The sequence below is a fragment of the Panulirus ornatus genome, chromosome 3 (assembly GCF_036320965.1).
Source record: "Panulirus ornatus isolate Po-2019 chromosome 3, ASM3632096v1, whole genome shotgun sequence".
Classification (NCBI taxonomy): Eukaryota; Metazoa; Arthropoda; class Malacostraca; order Decapoda; family Palinuridae; genus Panulirus; species Panulirus ornatus.
This window is the reverse complement of record NC_092226.1, coordinates 45,024,390-45,039,199: the sequence shown is the minus strand read 5'-3', so window position 1 is coordinate 45,039,199 and position 14,810 is coordinate 45,024,390. Positions and strand designations below refer to the sequence as shown.

General features: G+C 37.9%; 1 protein-coding gene across 1 annotated transcript in view; it reads right to left on the bottom strand.

The window, feature by feature from the left end:
* The window catches only part of LOC139762511 (uncharacterized), an 854,543-nt gene that overhangs the window by 707,996 nt on the left and 131,737 nt on the right, over window positions 1-14,810 (bottom strand). The window lies entirely within an intron of this gene.

Sequence of the window (14,810 nt, the reverse complement as noted above, 5' to 3'; positions counted from 1 at the left end):
GAGGGAGCAGAATTAAAAGACGCGGATGAATGTAATGTTAAGCCGTCAGCGTATGAGTGTATTGGATTATCTGTGGAGAGGAAATCGTTGAAAAAAAGGAGAAAAAATGTAAGGGACAAGACACCACCTTGAGGGACACTGCTGTTGATGTTGAAAAGGGGGGAGGCTGATCCATCAACAACCACAGAGACAGATCGGCCTGAGAGGAAGCTAGATATGAAGGAGGAAAGTGAGGGAGGGAAATAAAAAAAAAAAAAAAGAGCTTAGAAGTGAGACCCCGATGCCACACCTTGTAAAATACTTAGCTATGCCATGGGCAACTACACACGATTCCCCCAAATCTTTTAGGGAGGATGACCAGACACTAGTAAGAATATCACCTGGTGCTCAGGAGAAAAGACTGATTTTCGAGGTGTTTAAGGATAGGGGAGCTGAGGCGGGATTTTAAGACACTGAAAATGGTAGATGTCAAATAAATAGGACGATAGTTAAGAGGGGTCAGAACAGGTCACCCTTCTCAAGGATGGGATGCTTCAATGCATGTTTCCAAAGAGAAGGAAAAGTTTTGGTTTTTAAACAGAAACGGAACTGACGAGCAAGCACAGGTGCAAGTTCAGAGGCACACTCTTTCATTACACGGGAGTGGATGCCATCAGGACCATAAGTCTTGATTGTGTCCAGAGAAATAAGCGCTTTTCGGACAATTCGAAAAGAGATTACGGGAAGGGGCACAGGTTTAGTAAAAGGAGCATCAGGGGGTGAAGGAATGTAAAAGTAATCTAGGTGGAGTTAGAGGAGAAACGGGAACCAAAAAGAGTTGCTTTGTCTACGGAAGAGACAGCTAAGATACCGTCAAAGCGGAAAAGCGAAGAGAAGGTGGAGCGACAGAATTTGTTAGAGATGCCCTTAGCTGAAGACCAGAAAGATCTATCACTGGATGACGAGAGGTTATCGCACTTCCTTTGAATAAAGGAACGTTTTGCTTCACGGATAACGTGCTTACAGAGCCAGAGGAAGGAGAGTTTTTCCAAGGCCGATATCCCTGATCTCTTGCCTGACTGGCCTCAGAACAGAAACGGTTGAACCAAAGATTGGATGAAAAAGTCGTCTTGGACAGAGAGGGGATAAATACATCCATTACCGCATGAATAAGCTCTGCTATGCGTTTGGCAAGACGGAAGCATCACAACATAGATAATATTTTACCCAAGGAAAGTTAGAAAAGAAGTTACGTAAGTTGTTAACATTAAGGTTCCTTAAATCCTTCCTTCCTCTATATTTTTTTTCAAACTCTCTTCTGAACAATAATGAATCTCAGGTTTAGCTGGACTTAACTGTCTAATTTACGAGCTCTATACTGTGTTTGTGTCTTCTGGCTCTTTATACAAACAATGTTTATAGTTTTATTTTTTAATTCTGTGTATTACAAGATACTAAAATCACTTTCTATGTTAGTATGAAATACTTTTAGACTGTATTGGGTGTTCTACCATAAACATTTATAACTTAAGATTTAATGTAATGATTCAAATTAAGTAATTTCATTTTAGTGTTCAAGCTTATACACTGGTGATGAGGATGGTCCTCGAAACGTATGAAAAATAAACATAAGACCAAAGTTTGTCTCATCTGTCATGATCTTGACATTTGTAATGAGACGTTTTCCAAGAAACTCAACAACCACGATATATATATATATATATATATATATATATATATATATATATATATATATATATATATACATATATTATCCCTGGGGATAGGGGAGAAAGAATACTTCCCACGCATTCCTCGCGTGTCGTAGAAGGCGACTAAAGGGGACGGGAGCAGGAGGATAGACACCCTCCCCTCCTTGTATTTTAACTTTCTAAACGGGGAAACAGAAGGAGTCACACGGAGAGTGCTCATCCTCCTCGAAGGCTCAGATTGGGGTGTCTAAATCTGTGTGGATGTAACCACGATGAGAAAAGAGAGATAGATAGGTAGTATGTTTGAGGAAAGGAACCTGGATATTTTGGCTCCGAGTGAAACGAAGCTCAAGGGTAAAGGGGAAGAGTGGTTTGGGAATGTCTTGGGAGTAAAGTCAGGGGTTAGTGAGAGGACAAGAGCAAGGGAAGGAGTAGCACTACTCTTGAAAAAGGAGTGGTGGGAGTATGTGACAGAGTCTAAGAAAGTAAACTCTAGACTGATATGGATAAAACTGAAAGTGGATGGAGAGAGATGGGTGATTATTGGTGCATATGCACCTGGGCATGAGAAGGAAGATCATGAGAGGCAAGCGTTTTGGGAGCAGCTGAGTGAGTGTGTTAGTAGTTTTGATGCACGGGACCGGATTATAGTGATGGGTGATTTGAATGGAAAGGTGAGTAATGTGGCAGTTGAGGGCATAATTGGTGCACATGGGGTGTTCAGTAATGTAAATGGAAATGGTGAAGAGCTTGTAGATTTATGTGCTGAAAAAAGACTGGTGATTGGGAATACCTGGTTTAAAAAGAGAGATATACATAAATATATGTACTTAAGCAGGAGAGATGGCCAGAGAGCGATACTGGATTACGTGTTAATTGAAAAGCGCGCGAAAGAGAGACTTTTGGATGTTAATGTGCTGAGAGGTACAACTGGAGGGATGTCTGATCATTATCTTGAGGAGGCGAAGACGAATATTTGTAGACGTTTTCAGAAAAAAAAAGACAATGTTGGAGGTGAAGAGAGTGGTGAGAGTAAAAGAACTTGGGAAGGAGACTTGTGTGAGGAAGTACCAGGAGAGACTGAGTACAGAATGGAGAAGGTGAGAACAAAGGACGTAAGGGGAGTGAGGGAGGAATGGGATGTATTTAGGGAAGCAGTGATGGCTTGTGCAAAAGATGCTTGTGGCATGAGAAGCGTGGGAAGTGGGCAGATTAGAAAGGGTAGTGAGTGATGGGATGAAGAAGTAAGATTATTAGTGAAAGAGAAGAGAGAGGCATTTGGACGATTTTTGCAGGAAAATAATGCAAATGACTGGGAGATGTATAAAAGAAAGAGACAGGAGGTCAAGAGAAAGGTGCAAGAGGCGAAAAAGAGGGCAAATAAGAGTTGGGTAGAGTGAGTATCATTAAATTTTCGGGAGAATAAAAAGATGTTTTGGAAGGAGGTAAATAAAGTGCGTAAGACATGGGAACCAATGGAAACATCAGTGAAGGGGGCTAATGGGGAGGTGATGACAAGTAGTGGTGATCTGCGACGGAGATGAAGTGAGTATTCTGAACGTTTGTTGAATGTGTTTGATGATAGAGTGGCAGATATAAGGTGTCTTGGTCGAGGTGGTGTGCAAACTGAGAGGGTTAGGGAGAATGATTTGGTAAACAGAGAAGAGGAAGTAAAAGCTTTGTGGAAGACGAAAGCCGGCAAGGGAGCGGGTTTGGATGGTATTGCAGTGGAGTTTATTAAAAAAGGCTATGACTATATTGTTGACTGGTTGGTAAGGTTATTTAATGTATGTATGACTCATGGTGAGGTGCCTGAGGATTGGCGGAATGCTTGCATAGTGTCATTGTACAAAGGCAAAGGGGATAAGAGTGAGTGCTCAAATTACAGAGGTATAAGTTTGTTGAGTATTCCAGGTAAATTATATGGGAGGGTATTGATTGAGAGGGTGAAGGCATGTACAGAGCATCAGAAGTTTGCTTTGAAAAATGTATGTGAGAAATACTTAGAAAAGCGAGTGGATCTGTATGTAGCATTTATGGATCTGGAGAAGGCATATGATAAGGGTTGATAGAGATGCTCTGTGGAGGGTATTAAGAATATATGATGTGGGAGGTAAGTTGTTAGAAGCAGTGAAAAGTTTTTATCGAGGATGTAAGGCATGTGTACGTGTAGGAAGAAAGGAAAGTGATTGGTTCTCAGTGAATGTTGGTTTGCGGGAGGGGTGCGTGATGTCTCCATGGTTGTTTAATTTGTTTGTGGATGGGGTTGTTAGGGAGGTGAATGCAAGAGTTTTGGAAAGAAGGGCAAGTATGCAGTCTGTTGTGGATGAGAGCTTGAGAAGTGAGTCAGTTGTTGTTCGCTGATGATACAGCGCTGGTGGATGATTCGGGTGACAAACTGCAGAAGCTGGTGACTGAGTTTGGTAAAGTGTGTCAAAGAAGAAAGCTGAGAGTAAATGTGGATAAGAGCAAGGTTATTAGGTACAGTAGGGTTGAGGAACAGGTCAATTGGGAGGTAAGTTTGAATGGAGAAAAACTGGAGGAAGTGAAGTGTTTTAGATATCTGGATTTGGCAACGGTTGGAACCATGGAAGCGGAAGTGAATCATAGGGTGGGGGAGGGGGCGAAAGTTCTGGAAGCGTTGAAAAACGTGTGGAAGTCGAGAACGTTATCTTGGAAAGCAAAAATGGGTATGTTTGAAGGAACAGTGGTTCTAACAATCTTATATGGTTGCGAGGCGTGGGGCTATAGATAGAGTTGTGCGGAGGAGCGTGGATGTGTTGGAAATGAGATGTTTGAGGACAATATGTGGTGAGAGGTAGTTTGATCGAGTAAGTAATGAAAGGGTAAGAGAGATGTGTGGTAATAAAGAGTGTGATTAAGAGAGCAGAAGAGGGTATGTTAAAATGGTTTGGTCACATGGAGAGAATGAGTGAGGAAAGATTGACAGAGAGGATATATGTGTCACAGGTGGAGGGAACGAGGAGAAGTGGGAGACTAAATTGGAGGTGGAAAGATGGAGTGAAAAATATTTTGAGTGATCGGGGCGTGAACATGCAAGAGGGTGAAAGGCGTACAAGGAATAGAGTGAATTGGAACGATGCGGTATACCGGGGTCGACGTGCTGTCAATGGATTGAACTAGAGCATGTGAAGCGTCTGGGGTAAACCATGGAAAGTTTGTGGGGCCTGGATGTGGAAAGGAAGCCGTGGTTTCGGTGCATTATACATGACAGCCTGAGACTGAGTGTGAACGAATGTGGCCTTTGTTTTCTTTTCCTGGCGCTACCTCGCGCACATGCGGGGGGAGGGGGTTTTCATTTCTTGTGTGGTGGGGTGGCGACGGGAATGAATAAGGGCAGACAGTATTATGTACATGTGTATATAAGTATATGGCTGTGTGTGTATATATATATGTATACGTTGAGATGTATAGGTATGTATATGTGCGTGTGTGGACGTGTATGTGTATGTGGGTGGGTTGGGCCATTCTTTCCTCTGTTTCCTTGCGCTACCTCGCTAACGCGGGAGACAGCGACAAAGGATAATAAATAATAATAATAATAATAATAATAATAATAATAATAATAATAATAATAATATATATATATATATATATATATATATATATATATATATATATATATATATAGATATATATATATATATATATATGTATATATATATATATATATATATATATATATATATATATATATATATATATATATAGATATATAGATATATATATATATATATATATATATATATATAGAAGATGTTAAAGACTTATCGGATGGTGATTATAACATTATACTGATGGCTTTCATGACCTTGGCATTTGATAGGCCTAAAACCCAAATAACCAACCCCGGATGAAAGCTTGAATTGTTTGACTGCTGATGTTGTTCGTGTTTAAGTAAAATATATGATCCCAGGAAGCCATACACTCTGTATCTGCCAGTTTCCAGATGTAAACCAAATGACATTCTGGAAACAATCAATATACCTCAGGAATACGTGGGATAAGGGCGGGCAGATCATGCTTCTCACAGAAACCTGATCACTATGATAAGACTGCAGAGGCGCTGGAGAAGGAAATGCTGATGTGATATATACAGCTCTTTCAGGAGCATCGTATAAATGTCAAACGAGTAAGATATCAAAATTATAAAAAGAAAAATGCCCGACATATCGGTGTTTAACTCACAGATGACAATGTACTGTGATATATTAGGTCACTGCCAGTAACTATGTCACTAAGGAACTATACATACGATCCTTCTGTTTCTCATTCTCCTTCCTAATTCTGACGCAAATACTAGTCATACATATCACCCTTTGGAAATATCATTAGAATATAAGTATGAAAATGTCATGAAAACAATATGAATCTACAAACTACAAACTGACACTAATCAAGTCTTCCACTTGGTCAACAGGGAGAAGTTCCTATCTCTCGTATATGGGCAGACTGAGAAAAAATAAAAGTGAACAGCAAAGGCTACGGGAGGGACAGCCAATATCATATAACGAGGGAAGAAAGTGAGGGAGCTCACGAGTAATATCGTTGGGTGACCATATCTTCAGCGAACACAACAAAGCAAAGAATTAACATTTTCCAAATAGATGGTAAGCCAGATCGCTGAAATATTCAGGAAAAGTGATAGAAAAAAAATATTTTCTAAAAGAATACTTATACTTTTACTGCTGTGCTAACATCCCCTTTCACGGTGGGCACTAGAAAGTTGCAAAGATCTTCCCTAGCCAGCCTTAACACTGACAAACACCTCAGCCACAGGGACCGACTGGAATCACTTAGGCGCAGCCTGGAGAGGTGAACCATACTTCAAGCCTGGAACACTGTGGAGGGCAAGGTTCCCAGCTACACTCAAAAATGGTTCCCTTTTAGCACGAGAGACTTGGTAGACTGCTGAACAATACACTCGACATCAAAAAGTGTAAAGAAAAAATAAAACAGAACATCTGTGGCCTAAGACTTCAACACTGCCTGTAGTCACTGGAAAAACCTTGAGGTGTACCTACAGCAGCGAGTATTAAGATGGTTCTGGATAAGTATTTACATAGTGTACCGGACCAGCTGGGCTGTGGTGATGGTGCTGGTACGCGAGTCTGCGGGCCTTGTCTTCTTACAGCTATGAGGACAGATCATCCAACACAGAAGCTTGGACCAAGCCCAAGCTATGAGGGGAAAAGATGTACGACGACAACCTGGAGTACACTCGAGGTAAGGCCTTCATGCATATGGTCGTGGGCAGCTCTTACATAACCAATCTATCGACACACGAGAACAATGGCGGCCGCTGTAAGTGTCAGATGAACTTCTTCTATCAACAAACCTACAACAGAAACTTAATCTTCATACATTAAATATCTGATGTATGGGAGACTTTTCGCCTTAAAACCTTCAGCTGTTCATAGCCGCTGAATCCAACTCTCTCTCTCTCTCTCTCTCTCTCTCTCTCTCTCTCTCTCTCTATATATATATATATATATATATATATATATATATATATATACATATTTCTTTTTTTTTATACTATTCGCCATCTCCCGCGTTGGCGAGGTAGCGTTAAGAACAGAGGACTGAGCCTTTGAGGGAAATCCTCACTTGGCCCCCCTCTCTGCTCCTCCTTTTGGAAAATTAAAAGCGAGAGAGGAGGATTTTCAGCCCCCCGCTCCCTCCCCTTTTAGTCGCCTTCTACGACACGCAGGGAATACGTAGGAAGTATTCTTTCTCCCCTATCCCCAGGGATAGTATATATATATATATATATATATATATATATATATATATATATATATATATATATATATATATATATGAATAAATGTATGTCTCACATAAAGACATAACTACTACCTATGAGAAGAACGTATAAATTTCACACCGAGTTAACATATGTCCTTCTGTTTATATTATGAGAAGATTAATCAATTCTACAGCCACGATTGTCCCTGGTGCAACCAATGTTTATGAATAACACGTCGCACTTGAGTGCACACTCGAAATGAATCATGATAAGAAAATAACCGCTGGCCCAGATATCTGCTCCAAGGACGACGGACATCACAAGGTTAACCTCTGGACTGCGACGTCCTCTGAGCAGAAGAGGACGACCTCTGGTGCATAAAGATCTGGCTTACTTCAAGGGTGAGGTGATGGACCCAGCATGTCGTCAAGCCGCAGGGTTCCTACCAGTGCACTCAAGGGTAACGTCGTCATAAATCATCAATATTTATTTCTTCTTTACACGTGATAACATTTACTCTGAAAATTACAACGTTTCAAAATACAGGAGGAACACAGGATTCTATACTAGGAAAGACGCTGTTGAGTATCATAATACAATACAGGTGATGGTAAGTTGATATTATTCGAGTTATGCTTAACACACAAAATCACACCTAATCTTGTTTAACACACAATATCAAACCTAATCTTGTTTAACACACAATATCAAACCTAATCTTGTTTAACACACAATATCAAACCTAATCTTGTTTAACACACAATATCAAACCTAATCTTGTTTAACACACAATATCAAACCTAATCTTGTTTAACACACAATATCAAACCTAATCTTGTTTAACACACAATATCAAACCTAATCTTGTTTAACACACAATATCAAACCTAATCTTGTTTAACACACAATATCAAACCTAATCTTGTTTAACACACAATATCAAACCTAATCTTGTTTAACACACAATATCAAACCTAATCTTGTTTAACACACAATATCAAACCTAATCTTGTTTAACACACAAAATCACACCTAATCTTGTTTAACACACAATATCAAACCTAATCTTGTTTAACACACAATATCAAACCTAATCTTGTTTAACACACAAAATCACACCTAATCTTGTTTAACACACAATATCAAACCTAATCTTGTTTAACACACAATATCAAACCTAATCTTGTTTAACACACAATATCAAACCTAATCTTGTTTAACACACAATATCAAACCTAATCTTGTTTAACACACAATATCAAACCTAATCTTGTTTAACACACAATATCAAACCTAATCTTGTTTAACACACAATATCAAACCTAATCTTGTTTAACACACAAAATCACACCTAATCTTGTTTAACACACAATATCAAACCTAATCTTGTTTAACACACAATATCAAACCTAATCTTGTTTAACACACAAAATCACACCTAATCTTGTTTAACACACAATATCAAACCTAATCTTGTTTAACACACAATATCAAACCTAATCTTGTTTAACACACAATATCAAACCTAATCTTGTTTAACACACAATATCAAACCTAATCTTGTTTAACACACAATATCAAACCTAATCTTGTTTAACACACAATATCAAACCTAATCTTGTTTAACACACAATATCAAACCTAATCTTGTTTAACACACAATATCAAACCTAATCTTGTTTAACACACAAAATCAAACCTAAACTTGTTTAACACACAATATCAAACCTAATCTTGTTTAACACACAATATCAAACCTAATCTTGTTTAACACACAAAATCAAACCTAAACTTGTTTAACACACAATATCAAACCTAATCTTGTTTAACACACAATATCAAACCTAAACTTGTTTAACACACAATATCAAACCTAATCTTGTTTAACACACAATATCAAACCTAATCTTGTTTAACACACAATATCAAACCTAATCTTGTTTAACACACAATATCAAACCTAATCTTGTTTAACACACAATATCAAACCTAATCTTGTTTAACACACAAAATCACACCTAATCTTGTTTAACACACAATATCAAACCTAATCTTGTTTAACACACAAAATCAAACCTAAACTTGTTTAACACACAATATCAAACCTAATCTTGTTTAACACACAATATCAAACCTAAACTTGTTTAACACACAATATCAAACCTAATCTTGCTTAACACACAATATCAAACCTAATCTTGTTTAACACACAAAATCAAACCTAAACTTGTTTAACACACAATATCAAACCTAATCTTGTTTAACACACAATATCAAACCTAAACTTGTTTAACACACAATATCAAACCTAATCTTGCTTAACACACAATATCAAACCTAATCTTGCTTTAACACACAATATCAGACCTAATCTTGCTTAACACACAATATCAAACCTAATCTTGCTTAACACAAAATATCAAACCTAATCTTGCTTAATACACAATATCAAACCTAATCTTGTTTAACACACAATATCAAACCTAATCTTGTTTAACACACAATATCAAACCTAATCTTGTTTTAACACACAATATCAAGCCTAAACTTGTTTAACACACAATATCAAACCTAAACTTGCTTAACACACAATATCAAACCTAATCTTGTTTAACACACAATATCAAACCTAATCTTGTTTAGCACACAATATCTAACCTAATCTTGCTTAACACACAATATCAAACCTAATCTTGTTTAGCACACAATATCTAACCTAATCTTGCTTAACACACAATATCAAACCTAATCTTGCTTAACACACAATATCAAACCTAATCTTGCTTAACACACAATATCAAACCTAATCTTGCTTAACACACAATATCAAACCTAATCTTATGTTCTTAATGAGCCCCAGTACACCTGTACGTTCTCCTTAAAATGTCATAAAGTACACATAAAAGTTACCACTAACAAAATATCACATCTGTACAGTTAATAAATGCTATGTCGGTTGATTAAATCCTGCTTAATATTAAAGACGTACCATAACTTTAATACATGGGTAACGCCTTGTATCTACCCTCTGTCTAATGGCAAAATCTCGTCAAAAAAGAAAAAAAAATCACGATATGAGGTTTCTCAATAATGTACATACAGGTAACAGCACACACACACACACACACACACACACACACACACACACACACACACATTCTATAATCGCAGGACCCCTATCTCTTTAAGTTCTCTTTACCTAAGACGAAATCTTACCATTAAACGAATGGCAGATGGAAGTTGGACCATATTCTGAAATTATTTCACGTCTTTCATGTTAAGCGGAATTGGATCATCCGACTGGATCAAATTTGGTGTTTTGCTAAAGTTAACGTTTATACATTTTAAGAGGAATCTTTGGTAGACTGTAAAGGTACAACTGGGACTTCTGTATGGATATAAAACTGCGCTTCATTTTGTTTCATAAATGAAACGATATCTAATATGTGGCAGGGGGATCATATGGACATACATCATAACTGTCTATACGAAAGGACGGGTTTCACTCATGAGTGTGGTATTAACGACTCTGAAAAAGATTATCATAAATCTTGTGGATCATTTTCGACTGAGGGGAGATTACCTAAGTGAGGGAAAGCATAGTTATAGGAGAAGGTCAAGTGTAACAAAACCGCTTTAAGTTCTACGAGAGAGTGTGTTCAGTCTTGGAAAAACTGGCCGTTTGGATGGATTGTCTGTATCTGGATTGGCAGAAAGCATTTGACACTATACGCCAGGGAAGGCTGATAAACAAAAAGGATTATCAAGTATGATTAAAGGGGAACTGTTAGACAGATTGTCTCGGTGAGAAAGTACAGAAGACACATGTTAAGGGCCATTCTGCACAAGGGTCAAGGAGACCGGCGAAATACCACAGGGTTATATTCTGGGGCCATTACTCTTCTTGATCTACGCACATGACTTGCCTGAAGGTAAGGATCTAACCTGAAAATGTTTGCAGATGATGCAGAGGTCATGAAGAGAGTAAGGAGTTAGGAGGATTGCATTAACTTGCAAGTTTGGAGGAGAGCATTAACTTACAAGGAGACATAAGGAGAATTAAAAGATAGGAGTGCATCAACTTACAAGGTGTATTAACTTACAAGATAGGAGCGCATTAACTTACAAGTTAGGAGTGCATTAACTTACAAGGTGCATTAATTTACAAGTTAGGAGTGCATTAACTTACAAGGTGCATTTACTTACAAGTTAGGAGGAGTGCATTAACTTACAAGGTGCATTAACTGACAAGTTAGGAGTGCAATAACTTACAAGGTGCATTAACTTACAAGTTAGGAGTGCATTAACTTACAAGGTGCATTAACTTACAAGTTAGAAGTGCATTAACTTACAAGGTGCATGAAAATAAAAAACTTCAAAGTTGGTGTGATACTTGGTGGATGAAATTCAACACGAGTAAATGTAAAGTAATGAGGCTGGGACAGTGAAAGCAGTCCTCGATAAGATTATTATCTAGCATGAAATAAGCTTCAGGATTCTGTGTGACGAAAGCCTTGGGAGTCGACATCATTCTAAACCCGTCAGGAGAGTCCCAAATTACGAGAACAGTTAAGGAGATATATTGGCATACCTGAGTCAGAATAGGTTTCAAGAATAAGGATAAGGAAATATGCAGTCAGCTGTTAATATCCTACTTAAGGCTAAAACTAGAGTATTTTTCTCAAGTTCAATCACCACACTCAAAGAGGCATACAGGCCAAATGGAAATGGTCGAGGAGCGCAATAAGTAAGGTACAAGAATTAGGAGAGCTAAGTTACACGAAAAGACTAAAGGTTTTAAATTTGCCCAACTTGGAAGAGAGAAGAATGAAGGGTGACTTCATCACAACAATTTAATTTTAAAACTTATCGATGACACAGACAGTGAACAATTCTTCGAGAGATGTAGGGATAGAGCAACCTGGGGACATAACATGAAACAAGCAAGAGACGCGTGAGGAAAGACGTAAAGAAACACTTCTATAGTACAAGGTAATTATAAACACATATGTACAAAGACATAAAGTGTGTGTGTGTGTGTGTGTGTGTGTGTGTGAAGGAGTTTTGCAACTGTGTGGTCCCATGTCTTGAGCATTCTCTACCATCATACATCTTAAATCTATGTATGGTGTCTCCATTAGTTGATCATGTCCTCAGTCATTATATTCCATTTATCCATCGCTTTCATATTACAAAAGCACTTCTTTACATCCTTGTTCTTATGCCTCCTGGCTGCTCTACTCCTACATCTCATAAAAACTCTTCCCTCTCCTCATCACTGATCTATCATAAAATCATACAGATTGTGATTACGTCACCCATCACTTCTCTCTCTCACGGTGAGCAAATTCAAAGCCTTTGGCCTTTGCCTGTAACTTGGATCTCTTAAATCTTGGTTGCCCTGAACCTTCTCTATCAGCTCTAATATTTTCTTGAGGTGTTCACTATAAATACTTAAACTATATACATTCTCAGTGTGTGTGTGTGTGTGTGTGTGTCGGTTACTATACTCGTCTGCAAGTAATTACACTGCAAGCGATACCTCGCTGCAGTAACCTCGTAGAGGAAATACTTGTTCCAAAGAAATTCCTCACTTCCCTGCTCCTGCGTGGAGTGCCGCAGGAGCCGCATGGACGGGGTCCTGTATATATATATATATATATATATATATATATATATATATATATATATATATATATATATATATATATAAACGAAAAAACATCATTTCTTCTTGCTTCTGGGAATAAAGAAACTTCTCTTATGCCTATCTGATGTTTCCCTCTACGGCGAGGTTAGCATCACAAACAAACAACTAAGCCTTAAAAGGAAAAATAATCTCACAGGTCCTTTCTCAATCACTAATTCTGTTAAGTAATAATACGGGAGGGCAAGATTTCAAGCCTCTCGCAGTCGTCTTTTACGATATGCTGAAGTGGGAAGTATTCCTTTTCTCTTATCCTCAGGGATATCATAACTACATAACACCACGAAATAATAATAATAATAATAATAATAATAATAATAATAATAATTGTGACGGATTCACTCACGAACAGACAGTTCGACACCCTCTGAAGAATTCAGGCTCTAAATCGAGACAGACTTTCTTTACCTCTTCTGGGAAATACGATGCAGTTAATCGCCTGCTGGTACAGAGGTGATAGAGTTTATTATGTCAAGCTGTCTCTACAATATCCTGAATGCTACGGACATGCTGATCTCGTAACTTTCTAACATTGTCATGACACAAAACATATCCATACAGGGCAGTAAAGAATCATAGGGGTTTAGATGTGAATAATTAGCAACACAGTTGATCACTACCGCTCTGATTATGGCAACACCTCACACAATAACATACTCAACAAAGTGCAATTATCATGCAATAGTCTCTACCAGTCACTTCCACCTGATCAATCAGTAACACGTGATCAATCACACCTGACAATCTGTCATACCTAACCAATCAGTTAAACCTGACCAATCAGTTAAACCAGACCAATCAGTTACATCTGACCAGTTATACTTGACGGATCAGTTATATTATCCGAATATACACATAGACATAAAAGGACAAGCATAAGAGTGATGATATCTCGAGCTTATTTCGTTTCTAACATATCAAAAAATATTATAATTTGAGAAATTCAGAAACAATTTAATTTCTCCCTGGAAAACCAGTTCTTATTCCCACACTTTAAATTTTGTGTGGGAAAGGTGTTAAACAATAACAAATTAATGTAACAACATAAGTTTGAATGTTAAACTAAAGAAAGGTTACATCGGCACAGGGTAAGCCATCTCCCTGCAACAGCTTTTAAAGAAAGTTCATTTTCCAGATAATGACTCTGCATATCCAGATTTTACTTTTCCCAAAAATAATGCTACAAAGACTGCATTTATGTTACAAATATATTAACTAAACGTATGTAATTCCTGAAGCTGGATTATGGATTCCTTTATAATGGAAACACTATAAGAGCAAGCACTACTTGTCATGGATCAACCAAAGACTGCTGACGCGCGCTTCATGTCCTCACTGCTGTCTGGTATACTCAGTGGTCTTGTATAATCTCCTAATATCATTTGGCAACAGTGAAAAGGCTGATATTTGCATGACCTCGTCACTATCATTTTGTTGATATGATATTCAAGAACGCAGAGTCAGACCTACACATGATGCACAAAGTGCCTGGGAGACGTGGTCGCAATTATTAAGGCTCTAGCGACGATTCAACAAACTCGTTACAGAGATATTCTTAACACATGCAGAACAGCTGAACTACTGGGACCCAAAATTTTCATGAGAAATAAAGCAGTAGAAATATGGAACAGTGACGAAA